At 38.5% G+C, this 18,621-nt stretch overlaps 1 protein-coding gene across 8 annotated transcripts in view; it reads right to left on the minus strand.

The window, feature by feature from the left end:
- Positions 1 to 18,545, minus strand: part of WDPCP (WD repeat containing planar cell polarity effector) — a 273,308-nt gene extending 254,763 nt beyond the window's left edge. For 4 of the 8 annotated variants that reach the window (XR_011492660.1, XM_070480150.1, XM_070480148.1 and 1 more), the window contains exon 1: positions 17,973 to 18,540. The gene's annotated coding sequence lies outside the window, so the exon portion shown is untranslated. Of the gene's footprint in view, positions 1 to 17,972 lie in introns of all 8 variants that reach the window. The other 4 variants (XM_020872996.2, XM_020872999.2, XM_070480152.1 and 1 more) reach the window with 2 other exon arrangements.
- Between the last annotated feature and the right edge of the window lie 76 nt (positions 18,546 to 18,621).

The following is an 18,621-nucleotide window of genomic DNA, read 5'->3' on the forward strand; positions in this document are numbered from 1 at the left end:
ATAAAGAAGTTCTAAAACTCAACATCAGAAAAACCAAAGAATCAGATTTTTTAAATGGGCAAAGGATTTTAAAAAAGGATTTTTCTAAAGAAGATATAGGAGTGGCCAATAGGCACATGAAAAGATATTCAAACCACTAGTCATTAAGGAAATGCTAATCAAAACTACAAGGACATACCACTCCATAGTACTACAAAAAACAGAAAACAAAAAGTGTTGGCAAGGATACTGAAAATCAGAACCTGTGCGATGCTGATGGGAATGTAAAATGGTGCAGCTGCTAATGGAAATATGGCAGTTACTCAAAAATTAGAAGTACAGTTACCACATAATGCAGGAATTCCACTACTGGGTATATACCTTACAGAGCTGAAAGCAGGGTCTCTAAGTGATATTTCTACACCCATGTTCGGTGCAGGGCAGTGTGCACACACTCAATCGTGTCCAACTCTTTGCAACCTCATGGGCTCCTCTGTCCATGGAATTTTCCAGGCAAGAATACTGGAGCAGGTTGCCATTTCCTTCTCCAGGGTATCTTCCCAACCCAGGGATTGAACCCATGCCTCCTGTATTGCAGGCTGATTTTTTACCTCTGAGTCACCACTACACCGATGCTATGTAAAGCTCATATTGCTATATGAGCAGATACCTAAGCCAACAGTAAGGGCACATTAGATTACTTTCCAAATATTACTTTGCTAGTTTCAATTAAAGGGAATCAGATTACAAAACTGTTACACGAAAAAAGCCTAAAAGCTTAACTGTATTTCATTAAGGAAAACACTAAAATTAATTATTTTTAACTAGATGCATACAACTTTTATATACACTACAGATGAAATTAAGAGGAGGTTAAGTAATTTCATAGTGTAAAAGTATAAAATCTTCTAAGTTCCAAAATACCTACAGCATAAAGAGCCAATGTTCAAGTTTAGGGATCTAAAACTTAACACTCCTTTAATAGCTCTGCTGGAAGTTGTTAGAATGGTATTTCAAGTATTTTCTCTAATTTGAATTAAACATTATCTAAAAAATGCTAAGCTGGGGAAAAAATGCTAAGAACATCTCCAAGTCCAGCATAACAGTTCAATGCTCTATTGTTTGTTGCTTCAACAAAATGAATGCGTACAACAAATTCAGAAACCACCTGGAGATTCAAACTCACAATGAAACTGCAATGGCAAATTACGCTACTTGACACTAGTTATTACTAGAGATGGTTCTTTAAGAAGGCAGAGCAGACAGACAACCTTATTATTGGTATAACTGGAAACATGCTGATACTTTCACTTACTTCTCTCTTCCAACATATATTACCTGTGAAATGTTCATCATTGATGCATTCCTTCATCTGATTAACAAGGGGAAAGGGAAAGGGAAAGTGTTGCTCAGTCGTGTCCTACTCTTTGCAACCCCATAAACTGTAGCCCTCCAAGCTCCTCCGTCCATGGGATTCTCCAGGCAAATAATGGAGTGGGTTGCCACTGCCTTCTCCAGAGGATCTTCTCGACCCAGGGATCAAATCCGGGTCTCCCACATTGCAGGCAAATTCGTTACCATCTGAGCCACCAGGGAAACCCGATTAACATGGGGAACCAGCTCTGAAGAGAGTGAGGCCTGTGAACTACTAGACAGGAGACTATAGTTGTGTGCATCTGGGTTGGTGCATACATGTTTGTATGTAAGGCATACATGTAAGGCATACATGTTTGTAGCCTTACTGGAGCATGGAGATGTCCCACCCTGCTAAAAGACTGTGAAGAGAATTCTGCTTACGAAAGTTCTTCCTTGTAAATTTACTGTAAATCAAGGACAAAAATTATGAGATTTTTAAGAACGACAACAGGGGGAAATATTTTTCTCTTAGCAGCTAGTAGAATTCATTTAGTGGAATACAGAAATTTTAAATAAGGGTTCGAGGTGATAGTTAACACTCTGAGAAGCTAGATTTGGGGAATAATGCATACCTACTCTATGTGAGAAAAGGAGATCTCATTTGCTCCTGAGAGAGGGAGGGAGAGCCAGAGGCAGCTGCTGTGTCCTGTCCCACAAGAGCCATTCAGGCACTGTAAGCCCAGTGTTTAGTATGGAATTTAACGTAAGCCACACTCTTCCAGCAAATTACATAATGAAATATTTATTCCAATTACGGTCAAGACTCATCTTAGAAAACATTACTTTCTACTTTCTATTGACAAATATAAAATCATCTGCTAATTGTCAGACCAACTCACTTTCAGCAAGTCACTTTCTTTCTTTATTAAATACATAAACACAAAAGTTTGTGAAGTGTTAAGAAGTTTACTGAAGGAATCCCATTCCTTTTATCATACTCCATAAATAACATCATTTTAAGCCCACTTTGCATCACTTTAATATAAATTAAGCAATGAGAAATGGCATTATCATGATTCATGTGATTTTAAACATTTACACTTTATTATCACTGCACCATTTTAATCTTAACTTTTAGTAATCTCTCTTTCAAATACATTCTATAATTTATTTCTCAGTTTTTTTACAATATTCCTCAAAATTTAATGTTACTGCATTAATTTAAAATGAAATCATACTTTTTCTGAAAACCAAGTCAGTCTTATTTGACTGACTTATTTCACAATTAGACTATACAACAGCATTTTATCCAAAACAGAAAATTCAGTCAGCAAATAAGCCACCTCAAGATAGTGACAAATATATATATATATAAAGGAAGTGACAATATAAAAGCATTTGATTTAAAATACTGTTTTGGAAAGGGGTACTGAAATAATATTATAATTTTTCCTAACGCTTTCATAGCCCGTTGACTTAAAGTAACTCTAAATAAAAGGCAAAATCTTAATAAAGCTTTGAAAGACTAATGGATAGTAAATTCTTTTACAAGTCAGGTGGTTTTCAACTATTTGCTTTTAGCTGAGCTGAAGAATAGCCTGAATGAGTTAACTGGTTAACAGTTCACTGAAAGTAACTTCTGATAATAAGCTACCATGTTATTTTGTGTTGCAAATGACATGGAAGGAGTCCAAAGAACCCCTACCTTCTTATTTATCTGAATATGGTTTCTAATCACTTACATCGATAATGCAGGAAAATACAAATAAATCTGAAACTAAATCCAGTTTCATTCTAACTAATACTCCTCCACATGTACATAAACTAATGAGAGCAGAAAAGGTCCCATCCATTAAGAGATACATTTCCATTAAAAGATTAATTTTAATATTTAATAATTATCTAAATTTGTAATATTTGCTTTGAAAAATTGTACACTACTAAGAAATTATAATGATAAAGTTTATTACACTTACAGCCATCAGTGGCAGATTAAAAAAACTTAGTTTCAATTTACAGTCATAGTTTTGCTAAAGAAGTATGATGACACTGATCATGAACAGACATTTTAGCATTAAAATATAATAAAGTAAGATACAATTATGTCAGGAGAGTGTACTGGAAGTTTGAGATTAAGGATATATAGAAACCTCAACTTCTGACTGTCAAAGAGAGATTAACCTATTTTTTAAATGGATGATTCCAGAAGAATATTTACATTCCACTATATACTTTTTGAAGAACAATATAACAATTTTCTTTAAAGACTCATTTATAATATATTGTAAAGGAAATTATAACCTTTACAACTGTATAAACAGGGTATATTTTAGATGTTAATTTTTAAATGTGTGAGGGAATATGGAGTTTTTTGTTTTCTGTTTTTAATGTAAGATCTTAGTTTTCTTAGCAAGAAGCCCTCAGACAAGTCACAACCTTTGAACTGAGTTTCTTAACCTGTAAAATGAGGATGATAATCACTCACTTTGCTAATGCTGCTGCTAAGTCGCTTCAGTCGTGTCCGACTCTGTGTGACCCCATAGATGGCAGCCCACCAGGCTCCCTGTCCCTGGGATTCTCCAGGCAAGAACACTGGAGTGGGTTGCCAGTTCCTTCTCCAATGCATGAAAGAGAAAAGTGAAAGTGAAGTTGCTCAGTCATGTCCGACTCTTCACGACCCCATGGACTGCAGCCCACCAGGCTCCTCCATCCATGGGATTTTCCAGGCAAGAGTACTGGAGCAAGATGCCATCGCCTTCTCCGATGTATATATGTATACACATGTATATATGCTTTCTGTTAAATGTAAAACAAAATGATTAAATTTATGAGGGCCTAGAAAAATAACACTAACATTAATTTTGAGTCTTTCTTATATGAAATAGTTCAAGGAAGACATCACATGACAAATCTCAGCTGTAAGTCATGAAAACTTGATTCATTTCCAGGTTCTATATATTAAATTTAACATATAAGTAAGTAAATTCCTTATGCGTCACAATTCTTTAAACTTGGCAAAATATAGGAGAGCTATTATAAAACCAGACTTGGGAACTAAGGCACTGAAATGTTCAACTAAAAAGGAACAAAGGCCTTAGATGTAGAAGCAGTGCTGTAGAGAGCCATCCTTACTCAGGGAATCCCATCTTTTGGGGACAGTTTGTAACTTCCTATCTTTACAATGAGCACTTTGCAATATAAATTCTAAGGTCTGTCTTAGAAAAGTACAACCTTCCAAAACTGAACCAAGAAGAAATAGAAAGCATGAACAGACCAATCACAAGCACCAAAATTGAAACTGTAATAAAAAATCTTCCAACAAACAAAAGCCCAGAGCCAGATGGCCTTACAGGTGAATTCTAGCAAAAGTTTAGACAAGAGCTAACACCTATCCTGCTCAAACTCTTCCAGAAAATTGCAGAGGAAGGAAAACTCCCAAACTCATTCTACATAGCCACCATCACCCTGATACCAAAAACAGACAAAGATACCACAAAAAAAAAAAGAAAATTACAGGCCAATATCACTGATGAACACAGATGCAAAAATCTTCAACAAAATTAGAGCAAACAGAAGCCAACAGCACAATAAAAGGATCATACACCATGATCAAGTGGTTTTGTTCCAGGGATGCAAAGATTCTTCAATATATACAAATCAATGTGATACACCATATATCAACTAACTCAAAGATTAAAAACCACATGATCATCTCAGATGCAGAAAAAGGTTTTGAGAAAATTCAATACCCATTAATGATAAAAACTTTCTAGAAAGTAGGCACAGAAGGAACAACATATAAAGGTTCAATATAATAAAGGTCACATACAACAAACCCACAGAAACATTATTCTCAATGGTGAAAAACTGAAAGCATTTCCTCTAAGAACAGGAACAAGACAAGGGCATTCACTCTTGCCACTGTTCTTCAACATAGTTTTGGAGGTCCTAGCCACAGCAACCAGAGAAGAAAAAGAAATACAAGGAATTCAGATCAGAAAAGAAGAAGCAAAGCTCTCACTATCTGCAGATGACATGATACTATACACAGAAAACCCTAAAGATTCCACCAGAAAATTACTAGAGCTAATTTTACTACAATCAAGGAATACAGTAAAGTTTCAGGATATAAAGGATCACAGGATATCACTTGTATTCCTGTATAGTATGAAAAATCAGAAAGAGAAGTCAAGGAAACAATCCCATTCACAGCTGCAAGAAAAAATAATAAAACATCTAGGGATAAACCTACCTAAAGAGACAAAAGAGCTGTATACAGAAAACTGCAAGGAACTGATGAAAGAAATCAAGGATGACACAAACAGATGGAGGGAGATACCATGTTCTTGGATTGGAAGAAGCAATACCATAAAAATGACTATACTACCTAAAGTAACCTAGAAAGTCAATGCAATCCCTGTCAAACTACCAGTGGTATTTTTTACAGAACTAGAACAAAAAATTTCACAATTTGTATGAAAACACAAAAGATCCCACAAGAAGAAATGAGCTGGAGGAGTCAATCTTCCTAACTTCAGACTACACTACAAAGCTAGTCATTAAGACTCTGTCATATTAGAACAAAAACAGAAATATAGACCAATGACACAAGATAGAAAGCACGGAGATAAACCCATGCACGTGTGGGTACCTTCTCTTTAACAAAGGAGCCAAGGATATACAATACAGAAAAGACAGCCTCTTCAATAAGTGGTACTGGGAAAACTGAACTGCTAAATGTAGAAGAATGAAACTAGAACACTTTCTAACACCATACACAAAAATAAATCCAAAATGGATTAAAGACTTAAGTGTAAGGCCAGAAACTACATAGGCACTACACTCTTTGACATACATCACAGCAAGATCGTCTTTGACCCACCTCTTAGAATAATGGAAATAAAAACAAAAGTAAACAAAAGGGACTTAATTAAACTTAAAAGCTTTTGCATAGCAGAGGAAGAAAATAAACAAGATTAAAGAACAACCCTCAGAATGGGAGAAAACAATTGCAAACAAAACAACTGACAAACGATTAATTTACAAAATATACAAGCAGCTCATGCAAGTCAATACCAGAAAAACAAACAACACAATAAAAAAACAGGCAGAAAACCTAAACAGACATTTCTCCAAAGACAAACAGATGGCCAACAAACACATGACAAGATGCTCAACACTGCTCATTATCAGAGAAATGCAAATCAAAACTACAATGAAGTATCACCAGTCAGAACTGTCATCATTAAAAAATCTACAAACAAACAAATTCTGCAAAGAATGTAGAGAAAAAGAAACCCTCTTGCACTGTTGGTGGGAATGTAAATTGATACAGCCACTATGGAGAGTAGTATGGTGATTGTTTAAAAAACTAGGAATACAACTACCATATGACCCAACAATCCCACCACTAGGCACATACCCTGAGAAAACTGTAAGAGACACATGTACCCTAATGTTTGTTGCAGCACTTTTTACAACATCTAAAACATGGAAGCAACCTATGTCCATGAACAGATGAATAGATACAGAAATTGTGGTACATAATATGCAATGGAATACTGCTCAGGTATAAAAAAACACACATTCGAGTCAGTCCTAATGAGGTGAATGAACCTAGAGTCTATTATACAAAGTGAAGTAAATCAGAAAGGGAAACACAAATATTGTGTATAACACGTGTATGGAATCTAGAAAGATGGTACTGATGAACCTATGTGCAGGGCAGCAATGGAGACACAGACATACAGAACAGGCTTGTGGACACAATGGGGGAAGGAGAGAGTGGGACAAATTGAGAGAATAGCATGGTAACATATATATTACCACATGTAAAACAGACAGCAAATGAGAATTTGCTGTGTGAAACAGGGCGCTTGAGCCCCAGTGTTCTCTGACAACCTAGAGGGGCGGAACGGGGAGGGAGAAGGGAGCGGGGTTCAGCAGGGAGGGGACATATGTATACCTGTGGCTGATTCGTGTTGAGCCCAACACAATATTGCAGAGCAATTATCCTCCAATAACTGTATTTTGTTCTATACTTCTCAATATTGTACAATTATAATCTTTGATGATTTTTTTAAAAAGGGGAAAAAGTAACTAAATGAAGCTATGTCAAATAAAATGCAAAAGAAATTATACCCGGAATATTAGAAATTATCATTTTACCTAATATATTTGCAAATTATGTTGTACTAGCCTGGTCACTGTTGGGAAATAAGTCAAAACAGACCTAAAAATTGCACAGTGACTAGAATATTGAGATACTTGTCAGAAAACTTGGATCAACTATTTAAGCCATATCTTTATAGCCTACTGTATCATTTGTTATATTATCAGAAATAACAAAAAATGGCAGCCTTAAACTGTAGGATCCAAATGAAAATCAGGTGTGATGAACTCTGTATTATTCCTTTCACTGGGAAAAATTATGTAATTATAATGCTAGTAAATGCCCATAATTATGATCAGAGACAATGTACTGAATTATCAAAAATATTATAAAGATTAAACATTATCATTATTAAAAATACTAAGGTCTGCAGAAAAGTTATTAAACAAGTAAGCATAATATATACCCATTCTGTGGGACTCCATTTATTTCTCATTTGTTGTATGGAGTATGGAGTGAACCATCTCTCCAGGCAAACCAAGCACACCAGATAATAAATATATTATATTGGAACAAAAGACAATTTTAAGTATACATTTTATGATCTAAACTAGCCTTAATTCTACCTATAGCTTAAGTCTGATAATTTAGCTGAATGATTTGCTAAACAAATTAATAATAAGCTATTTACCAAAACATGATAATTAACTTTTACTAAATTATCAAAATACATCTGGGAAATTTCTGATATTCTCAATATTTCGCAACTTCTTCCAATCACTTTCCAGTATTATTTGCATTTACAAAATTTCTGTTTAGCAAGAAAAGTTTGGAGGGTTTAGGTTCTTTAAGCCAAGATTAGTCTTCCAACTCCACGATGGCAATTTTAAAGGCATTTTGTTTGTTCCTATTGTGAGAAAGGTATCATGTTGTGTTCCATGAAGCATTTACAGATGGACAAGACACAGTTTCTGAACTCGAGGAAATTTCAGTCTAATAACTGATACAGAAAAGCTGAAAGTAACCTACAGGGACTTCCCTGGTGGTTCAATGGTTAAGAATTCACCTCACAATGCAGGGGACAGGGGTTCGATCCTTAGATGGGGACTAAGGTGTCACATGTCTCAGAGTAACTAAGACCACAGGCTACAACTAGAGTCCACACGTCACAACAAAAGATCCCATACGATGCAATGAGGATTCCACGTGCTGCAACTAAGACCAGATGCGGCCAAATATTTTTTTTAACTAATATACAGTAGACACCACCAAAATTATACAATTAACATTTTATTATATGGTATTTTCTCACATTACTGTATTTGCTTTGAAAGTGAAAGTCACTCAGTCATGCCTGACTCTCTGCAATCCCATGGACTGTTGCCTGCCAGGCTCCTCTGTCCATGAAATTCTCCAGGCAAGAATACTGGAGTGGATAGCCATGCCCTTCTCCAGGGGATCTTCCCGACCCAGGGATTGAACTCCATCCAGTCTTCCACGCTACAGGCAGGTTCTCTACCATCTGAGCCACCAGGGAAGCCCCATATTTGCCTTCTTTAGATTTTTATGGACTAACTATTCATCTTTCTACACTTCCGTCAATCCACCTTGTATTTTTAATGCATTTCAAAGTTTCTGGCATAAGTATGTTTCATCCCTAAATACTTGAGCATACCTATCACTAACTAGAGTTTAGTAATTTTTACAGATGTCTTTAGGAAAACAATTACAAACATGAAATGCACAAATCTCATATCATTTGCAGATTTTTACAAATTCTTATACCTCTGTAACACAAATTCCTATCAAGATATAGACCATTACTGTCACCCAAAAAGTTCCTTCATGCTCATTCCCAATTAACCCCCACCTCAACTCCCACCTCTAGAGGGAGCCACTTTTATTCATTCTCCCCCGCCCCCCGTCCTGAGATTAATTGTACAGGTAATTTTTAAAATTCAAAACAAAGAGCCAGCAGGCTAAAGAATCAAAAAAAGACTTCACGTGGATGGACAGGTGTGCAGATACACAATAAAGTAAATAAAGCAAAATGCTTAACAAGTGTAGAAATTAGATAGGTACTATACAGGTGTGAATAGATGAAAGTCACTCAGTCATGTCTGATTCTTTGCGACCCTGTGGACTGTAGCCCTCCAGGCTCCTCTGTCTATAGAATTCTCCAAGCAAGAATACTGAAGAGGGCTGCCATTCCCTCTGCAGGGGATCCTCCCGACCCAGGGATCAAACCCAAGTCTCCTGCATTGCAAGCAGATTCTTTACCATCTGAGCCACCAAGGAAGCCCCGACTATATAGGTGTGCCAGTTATCAATTTATTATCTCTCAGCATCAAATCTACCTTTCTTTGCCCCACTTTATGACAATGGAACTAGAGTTCTAAACGCTTCTCCTTCACCAGCTTTAGAGAGGGCAACAGAGTGACCCTATCATGTCACCATGTGTGCTGCTGTGCTAAGTAACTCAGCTGTATCTGACTCTCTGCAACCCCATGGACAGCTCTGTCCAAGTAATTTTCCAGGCAAGAATACTGGTGTAAGTTGTCATTTTCCTACTCCAGGGGATCTTCCCAACCTAGGGATCGAACCTGTGTCTCTTGAGTCTCCTGTACTGGCAGGTAGATTCTATGTCACTGTGCCACCTAGCAGCAGAGAAATACTTCCCTTCTGGATTCTGGTTCTCTATTATTATTATTAATTAGAGTGAAGGCCCAAAAGCACTGATGAGGAGACAGGTTCCAGCTGTGGCCTCACGCTCTGTAGCCACGGCAGGTATGCCCTTTTTGAAAAGGCTTGCATCCAGGCTCTGGGAAGGACTCTCTCCCAGGCTTTCTTCCTTGTCCAAGTAGTAAGAGCTGCTCTTTTGCAACTGCTACTTCTGGGACCTTTAAACTCTGAGCTCTTTTACCTCTTTTAATAGTTAACCACCTCTCCTTGTTCTGGTTAACAATTCGTCATATTAAATTTTTAAATAACCAGTATAGTTCTCTCTCCTGACTGAACTCAGAAGACTGTCAAGGATACTCACTGTACAGCTTTTCTGCATGTTTGAAAATGTTGGGGGAGGGAGGAGGCAGGGAGATATATTTTAAAAGACGGGGAAAATGTTAATTATTGGAGCTGCATGATGGACTGAAAAATTACACTGTCTCTTCATTTTGCTTATGTTTGTAATTTTTTGTGATAGTTTTTAAGTGGTGATGGTGGGGAGCTTCATATACACCAAAGCATTGGAGAGAGTCTGGCAGAATGGATTTTAACAGGCAGAAATAGAGTCTGAGACTCCAAGCACACTAAAGGTGGAGGAGGAATACTGTAGGACTTGTTTGTTGCTTGTCTGAGCAACAGCAAGTAAGCTGATCAAAGTAAAGGTGTACAATGCAAATGAGTATCTTTGCTGAGATCCTTTTTCCTCCTCTTTAACTTTCACGTCAATGTTAGTTCTTCATATTCAATTGCTTTTTCCCCCCTACTCTCCTATCCCTCCCCACGCTTCTACTTACTCTCCAAAATCAAGCTCTCACCCACTCTTCCACACCCCTTATTAATCATAAATTGATCCATTTAGAGTCTTATCATACATCTTAATTCTTTTAAACAATGAGCATAATTATTAAATATCTATTTTAGACATATTTATGAGAAAATGTAATTATGCTTGTGCTTACATAGCAGGATTTTTTTACATGTAAAGTCATTAGCAGTGACACAAGACATGTTTTCATAATCTCTAGTTAGTAGGGGATAAGAAAAAATGTTAATTATTTTTATTATTATTGAATAACTTATGACTTTTTATGATTGTAAAATACATCTGTACACACAAGAGTGAGTGTATGTGTGTCGACACATTATTTCCAGGAAGGAGTTGGTAATATTCTTTGTTAAGCTGAGTAGTGAATTGGACAAACAATAAAATGAATACTCCCCACCCACCAATACATGTAAAGCACCCTTATGCTATTCCCCTGTGACATCTCTCTCTCTCCTTCCTTAGGAATGACGAAAATCACAAAATTTGACTTCAAAAAGCATTTTTGTTTAATCCAAACTGAAAATATAAAGTATAAAACCAACTATACATGTAATAAGAACTCATAATAAAGGTAATGTAATAGAGAGCACATATACTATGTAAATAAAACATATATCATGATTCATAAAAAGCACATATGAATATGCACCTGTTGCACACATTAAAATGTACAAACACCCCAACTGAGTTCCTTTCTCTGTTAACCTTCGTTACCGGCAAGGTATGAACCAAGTGGCACGTGCTCTTCCATCTACTTAGAACGCGGCGGGACACAGGCGTCTTGCTGTACCTCACTGTGCACACTGCTTGCTGAACCCGCAGCAGGCAAGGCGCGAGCTAAGAGGCTGGAAGCAGCAGCGAGGCGCTGTAGGAACTGCAGACATGTTTATTCTCTCCGGGCTGACACAGCAGTTGCAGCAGTAGCCGTAACCTAAACTTCTCTCCTGGCTGACACAGAAGCAGACTTAACATAACCATAATGGAGCCCACAAGGGCTTTCCAGATGGAGCTTATGCATGCTTACAGAACAGAAGCCCATGGCCAAGCGAGTACCTTGTAGGCGCATGCACAGTGCTGTAAGTGATCTCAGCTGTTACATAATCATTATTTACAAAATGTTGGGGGAGAGAGATCCTGAATATTGCCATCTTGGCGAATTTGCTCTTTCCCTATAATAGGTATTCCAGAACAGTAGACAGCAGAAGACAGATGTTGTCTGCATCACTTAGGCAATGACTATGCTTTCCTATCCCCTCTTGATGATGCCAGCTTGCAGGTGCTAGGTTTCACTCATGACCTAGGACAATGCATTGTTTGTAAACTTTGCACACCAGAACTGTTAATGTTAGTTCTTTAGAAAAAATCAACAACGATTAAGACAAGAACTGGGTTTCTTTCTTGCCTCGCACAGGACTCCTCCTGTGTAGTCAGAATCACTGATAGTGATGCCCTCCATAGGGTATACACATGGGCAGAAGAAATGCCTCCACAAAGATATGCTACAGCTGCGCCTGCTCTGGAAGATGCCTTGCTAATCCACGAAGTTTTCGAAGCCATGCAGTAGAACTTTGGGTGATAACAACAACATACTATTCTGTCACCGGTGGCTACTGAGCACTTGAAATGTACCTGGTGTAACTGAGAAAATGTTTTTAAATTAATTTTACATTCACATATAGTTGACAAACGATATTATGTTAGTTTCAGGTGTACTACATAGTGACTTGATATTTGCATACCTTGTGAAATGATCATGATGAGCCTAGTAACCATCTGTCTCCATACAAAGGTATTACAGTATTACTGGCAATATCCTTTATGTTGTGTATTACATCCCATGGTTTACCTATTATATAACTGGAGATCTGCACATTTTAATCCCCTACACCTATTTTATCCACCTGTCTATCCCCTCCCTTCTGGAAACTGTTTGTTCTCTGTTTCATTTGTTTTGCTGTTTAGATTTCATGTATAAGTGAGAGCATGTGGTATTTGTCCTTTTCTGACTTATGGACTGAGTATAATACTCTCGAGATTGATCCATATTGACAGAATTGTCAAGATTTATCTTTTTATGGCTAAGTATTATTCATATATCACATCTTCTTTTCCCATTAGTCTGCCACTGGCTCCTTCCGTCACTTTCATACCTTGGCTACTGTAAATAATGCTGCAATGAACATTGGAGGGCATATATCTTTTTGAATTAGTTTTTCAGTTTTCTTCAGGTAAACGCCCAGAAGTGAAACTGCTGGATCATATGGCAGCTCTACTTTTATTTTATAAAGCACCTCAATGCTGTTTTCCGTAGGAGCTGCACCTATTTACAATCCCACCAAGACAGCTTAGCAACATTTTTTAGTTAAGTCCCCTCATGCAATGGAAACAAAAGAAAAATAAACAAATGAGACTACATCAACTGAAAAGCTTTTGCACAGCAAAGGAAACAATCAAAAACACAAAAAGGCAGCCTAGCAAAAGTGAGAAGATATTTGCAAATCTATGTACAATAAAGAGTTAATATCCAAAATATATAAAAGCTCATATAACTCAACTTAAAAAACTCAAACAACTAAATTAAAAAATGGACCGAGGACCTGAATTGAAATTTTTCCAAAGAAGATGTACAGATGGCCAAAAGACACATGAAAAGATGCTTAATTATCAAGGAAACACAAATCGAAACCACAATGGGATACAAATTCACACCTGTCCAAATGGTTATTATCAAGAAAACAAAAAATAACAAGTGTTGGTGAGGATACAGAGAAAAGAGAATGCTTGGGCACTAATTTTATTTAATTTTTAATTAATTTGAACGTAATAGCCAAATAACAACACAATTCCAGGCTTAGTTTGTTAAAAATCAGAGCCTTATAACACGTATGTTTCAGTCAGTTCAGTTGCTCAGTCGTGTCAGACTCTTTGTGACCCCATGCACTACAGCACGCCTGGTTTCCCTGTCCATCACCAACTCCTGGAGCTTGTTCAAATTCATGTCCACCAAGTCAGTGATGCCATCCAACCATCTCATCCTCTGTCATCCCCTTCTCCTCTTGCCTTCAATACTTGTCCAGCATCAGGGTCTTTTCCAATGAGTCAGCTCTTTGCATTAGGCGGCCAAAGTATTGGAGTTTCAGCTTCAACATCAGTCCTTCCAGTGAATATTCAGGACTGATTTCCTTTAGGATGGACTGGTTAGATCTCTTGCAGTCCAAGGGACTCTCAAGAGTCTTCTCCAACAGCACAGTTCAAAAGCATCAATTCTTCGGTGCTCAGCTTTCTTTATAGTCCAATTCTCACATCCATACATGACTACTGGAAAAACCATAGCTTTCACTAGATATACCTTTGTTGGCAAAGTAATGTCTCTGCTTTTTAATATAATGTTTAGGTTGGTCATAACTTTTCTTAGAAGGAGCAAGCGTCTTTTAATTTTATGACTGCAGTCACCTTCTGCAGTGATTTTGGAGTCACCCAAAATAAAGTCTCTGTTTCCATTGTTTCCCCATCTATTTGTCATGACGTGATGGGACCAGATGCCATGATCTTAGTTTTCTGAATGCTGAGGTTTAAGCCAACTTTTTCACTCTCCTCTCTCACTTTCATCAACAGGCTCTTTAGTTCTTCTTCACTTTCTGCCATAAGGGTGGTGTCATCTGAGTATCTGAGGTTATTGATATTTCTCCTGGCAATCTTGACTCTGGCTTGTGCTTCATCCAGCCCGGCATTTCGCATGATGTACTCTGCATATAAGTTAAATAAGCAGGGTGACAATATACAGCCTTGACGTATTCCTTTCCCAATTTGGAACCAATCTATTGTTCCATGTCCAGTTCTAACTGTTGCTTCCTGACCTGCATACAGATTTCTCAGAGGGCAGGTCAGGTGGTCTGGTGTTCCCGTCTCTTTCAGAATTTTCTACAGTTTGTTGTGATCCACACAAAGGCTTTGGCATAGTCAATAAAGCAGAAATTGATGTTCTTCTGGAACTTTCTTGCTTTTTCGATGACCCAACAGATTTTGGCTATTTGATCTCTGGTTCCTCTGCTCTTTCTAAATCCAGCTTGAACATCTGAAGGTTCATGGTTGAAGTACTGTTGAAGCCTGCCCTGGAGAATTTTGAGCATCACTTTGCTAGCATGTGAAATAAGTGCAATTATGCAGTAGTATGAACACTCCTTGACATTGCTTTTCTTTGGAATTTGAATGAAGACTGACCTTTTCCAGTCCTGTGGTCACTGCTGAATTTTCCAAATTTGCTAGCATATTGAGGCAGCACTTTCACAGCATCATCTCTTAGGATTTGAAATAGCTCAAATGGAATTCCATCACCTCCACTAGCTTTGTTCGTAGTGATGCTTCCTAAGGCCCACTTGACTTCACATTCCAGGATGTCTGGCTCTAGCTGAGTGATCACACCATCATGGTTATCTGGGTCATAAAGGTCTTTTTGTATAGTTCTTCTGTGTATTCTTGCCACCTCTTCTTAATATTTTCTGCTTCTGTTAGGTCCATACTGTTTCTGTCCTTTATTATGCCCATCTTTGCATGAAATGTTCCCTGGTATCTCTAATCTTCTGAAGAGATCTCTAGTCTTTCCCATTCTATTGTTTTCCTCTATGTCTTTGCATTGATCACTAAGGAAGGCTTTCTTATCTCTCCTTGCTATACTTTGGAACTCTGCATTCAAATGGGTATATCTTTCCTTTTCTTTGCCTTTAGCTTCTCTTCTTTTCTCAGCTATTTTGTAAGGCCTCTTCAGACAACCACAACCATTTTTCCTTTTTGCATTTCTTTTTCTTGGGGATGGTCTTGATCACTGCCTCCTGTACAATGTCATGAACCTTCATCCACAGTTCTTCAGGCACTCTATCAGATCTAGTCCCTTAAATCCATTTCTCACTTCCACTGTATAATCGTAAGGGATTTGATTTAGGTCATACCTCAATCGTCTAGTGGTTTCCCCTATGTTCTTCAATTTAAGTCTGAATTTGGCAATAAAGTAAGGTCATGATCTGAGCCACTGTCAGCTCCTGGTCTTATTTTTGCTGACTGTATAGAGCTTCTCCATCTTTGGCTGCAAAGAATATAATCAATTTGACTTCAGTATATACCGTCCGGTCATGTCCACGTATAGTCTTCTCTTCTGTTGTTGTAAGAGGGTGTTTGTTATGACCAGTGGGTTTTCTTGGCAAAACTCTGTTAGCCTTTGCCCTCCTTCACATTTTGTACTCCAAGGTCAAATTTGACTGTTACTCCAGCTGTTTCTTGACTTCCTACTTTTGCATTCCAGTCCCCTATAATGAAGAGGACATTTTTTTTTTTTTTTTGGATATTAGTTCTAGAAGGTCTTGTTAGGTCTTCATGTTTGCAAGACGTTAAATGCCAAAACACTACCTGCAATGCTGCAAATGTGGTTCCACCTCCTTTACCCTAGCTGCCTGGAAGAAACATCTGTTTGTTCTCATTAGAGAGCACCTCTTTTGTGAAACTGTGGCAACCCAGATTTACTAATTTGCTACCTAACTACTACTAACCAGGTCACACCATGATGCCATTATTGGTTTACACATCTGTGTTCCCTGCTAAACTGGGAGCTCTAAAAAGGCAGCAACTGTATATTACTAATATCTGGATCCCTAGTGCCTAACAGAATGCCACACCCTAAAATTCTTGCTCTATGCTCTCCTGACCAGTTTATTACAACAGTCTTCATCTAACCAATCCATATTCTCCACTACTCTTATTTGAAACCTCATAATCCCATCCATAACCAACAGCTAAGAACTGGAAAAATTATGTCATATTAGTAATATCTTTACCAAAGGATGTAGTGTTTTACTTCTACATACAATTGCTCAGTAGAAAACACTGTAGAATAGTGAAAACTATGCACATTAGAAGCTCAAGTTCTCTAAAGACAAATAACAAGGCAGCGGACACTGGGGTCTGGAATTCAGGACTAGACACAAACTTGAGAAAGTCTAACACAGAGGTGGCATTTTGAAACTAGCAATTCACGAATTAGATCTCTAAGGAATTAAGTGCAGACAGAATATAGGTACTCCAAGGTTAAGAGATTTAGAGGCAGAAAAAGAACTCGCAAAGAACACTGAGAAGGAGCAACCAATGACAGAGGAAAACCAGGACATACTTGTCTGAAAAACAGGTGAATAGTTACTTAAGAAAGAAAGTCACTAAGCTATGATAAACACTATTGATAGCTCAAATTAGAAAGTAAGATTCTATTTCTTTTCCATAATAGCAAACCCTCCATAACTGAGGAAAGAAAAACTGAAACATACCACTTGCATTCAATTACCAGTGAACAGAGTAAAATTGAAAGATACCTCTTGGCCTTTAATTAGCAATGCAACCAGAAGTTACACCAATGTTATCTAATATAGATATTTCATTTATTTCACACATATGCTATTCTAAAGCATTACATCTTAATACCACATGCAACAAGCTTTCAGAGAGCACAACAATTTTCTTGGGCAGCATAAATTTCAAACGAAAACCTCGTTAAGTTGTTTTACCAGCTGAGACCCCTAATTAACAATCAGAGTCTCCCATTCAGCTGCCACGCTTTCCTTAGAAATGCAGGTTTTGCATAATTTAAAGCTCAAGATGGTTTAAAGAGCATCTGGTTTCCAAAATAGAACGAACAAAAGTATCAACATTCCCAGAGGACTTAAGAGAAAAAGTTAGACTGTGCACACCAGTAAGGGACGGGCTCATTTCCCACAAAGTAGCAGCTCAATATTTTTCACGTATCTTGAAAAAAGCTGTATCTTACAGCAGGGACATGGCACGAACTTCAGGGCCCTCCACAATACCTTCCCCCTAACAGCGCGCGGAGAGAGGTACTGGCGAGCAGAAGAGCTGTACCTGTGTCCATAAAGGCAATGCGGGACGGCGCACAACCGCAAACCAGACCGTAGGGTCTAGCCTCGGGCTGGGACTCACCTGTGGGGAAGATGCGCAGCCCCCAGCCGCCTCTGAGAGGGCGTCCCCGCAAACCCCTCACCACGTCACGGGACACTACGAGAGCGAGAGTCCTCTAATTAGAGAAGAAGGACCCTGGAGGACGCGGAGCGTTCGCTGCGTCCTTTCGGTCTCGGAGATGCCGCACCACGCATCCCTTAAAAACTCTTCAGCGGCTCCAGCGTGCGCGCGCTCTCCCGCCTCGTCGCTTAGCAACCTGCGAAGCCGTCCAGGCCTCCCGACTAGTCACATTCCTCCCGCCCCTGCAGGTTGTGAAGAGTTTTTTAAAAGATTTTATTTCCGGGTCGACCCAGCTTTACGCAGCGGAAGGTCTCTTTACCTCCCAAGTTTACCCTTGCGGGGAAGATAAAGTCTCCGTAGCGTTGGGGAGGGTGTTGTAGCTAAGCGGGGGTCCGTCTCTCCGCCCTCGAGTTACACGCGCCTCCCCTTCCGCCAATTGCTGGGCGCCATCCGGCAGGTCCTTTTCCCTGGAGCCCAAATCATCCGCTTGTCGCAATCCTCCAATCACAACCGCCCGCCCTCGGGGACTACTTTGCAATCGGGGAAGAGCGCAAGGAGCAGAGCGTGAGAAGAACCTTTGAGCTCGGGAAGTGTAGTTCTAAGACTTGAA

Source organism: Odocoileus virginianus, chromosome 2, assembly GCF_023699985.2.
Source record: "Odocoileus virginianus isolate 20LAN1187 ecotype Illinois chromosome 2, Ovbor_1.2, whole genome shotgun sequence".
NCBI lineage: Eukaryota > Metazoa > Chordata > Mammalia > Artiodactyla > Cervidae > Odocoileus > Odocoileus virginianus.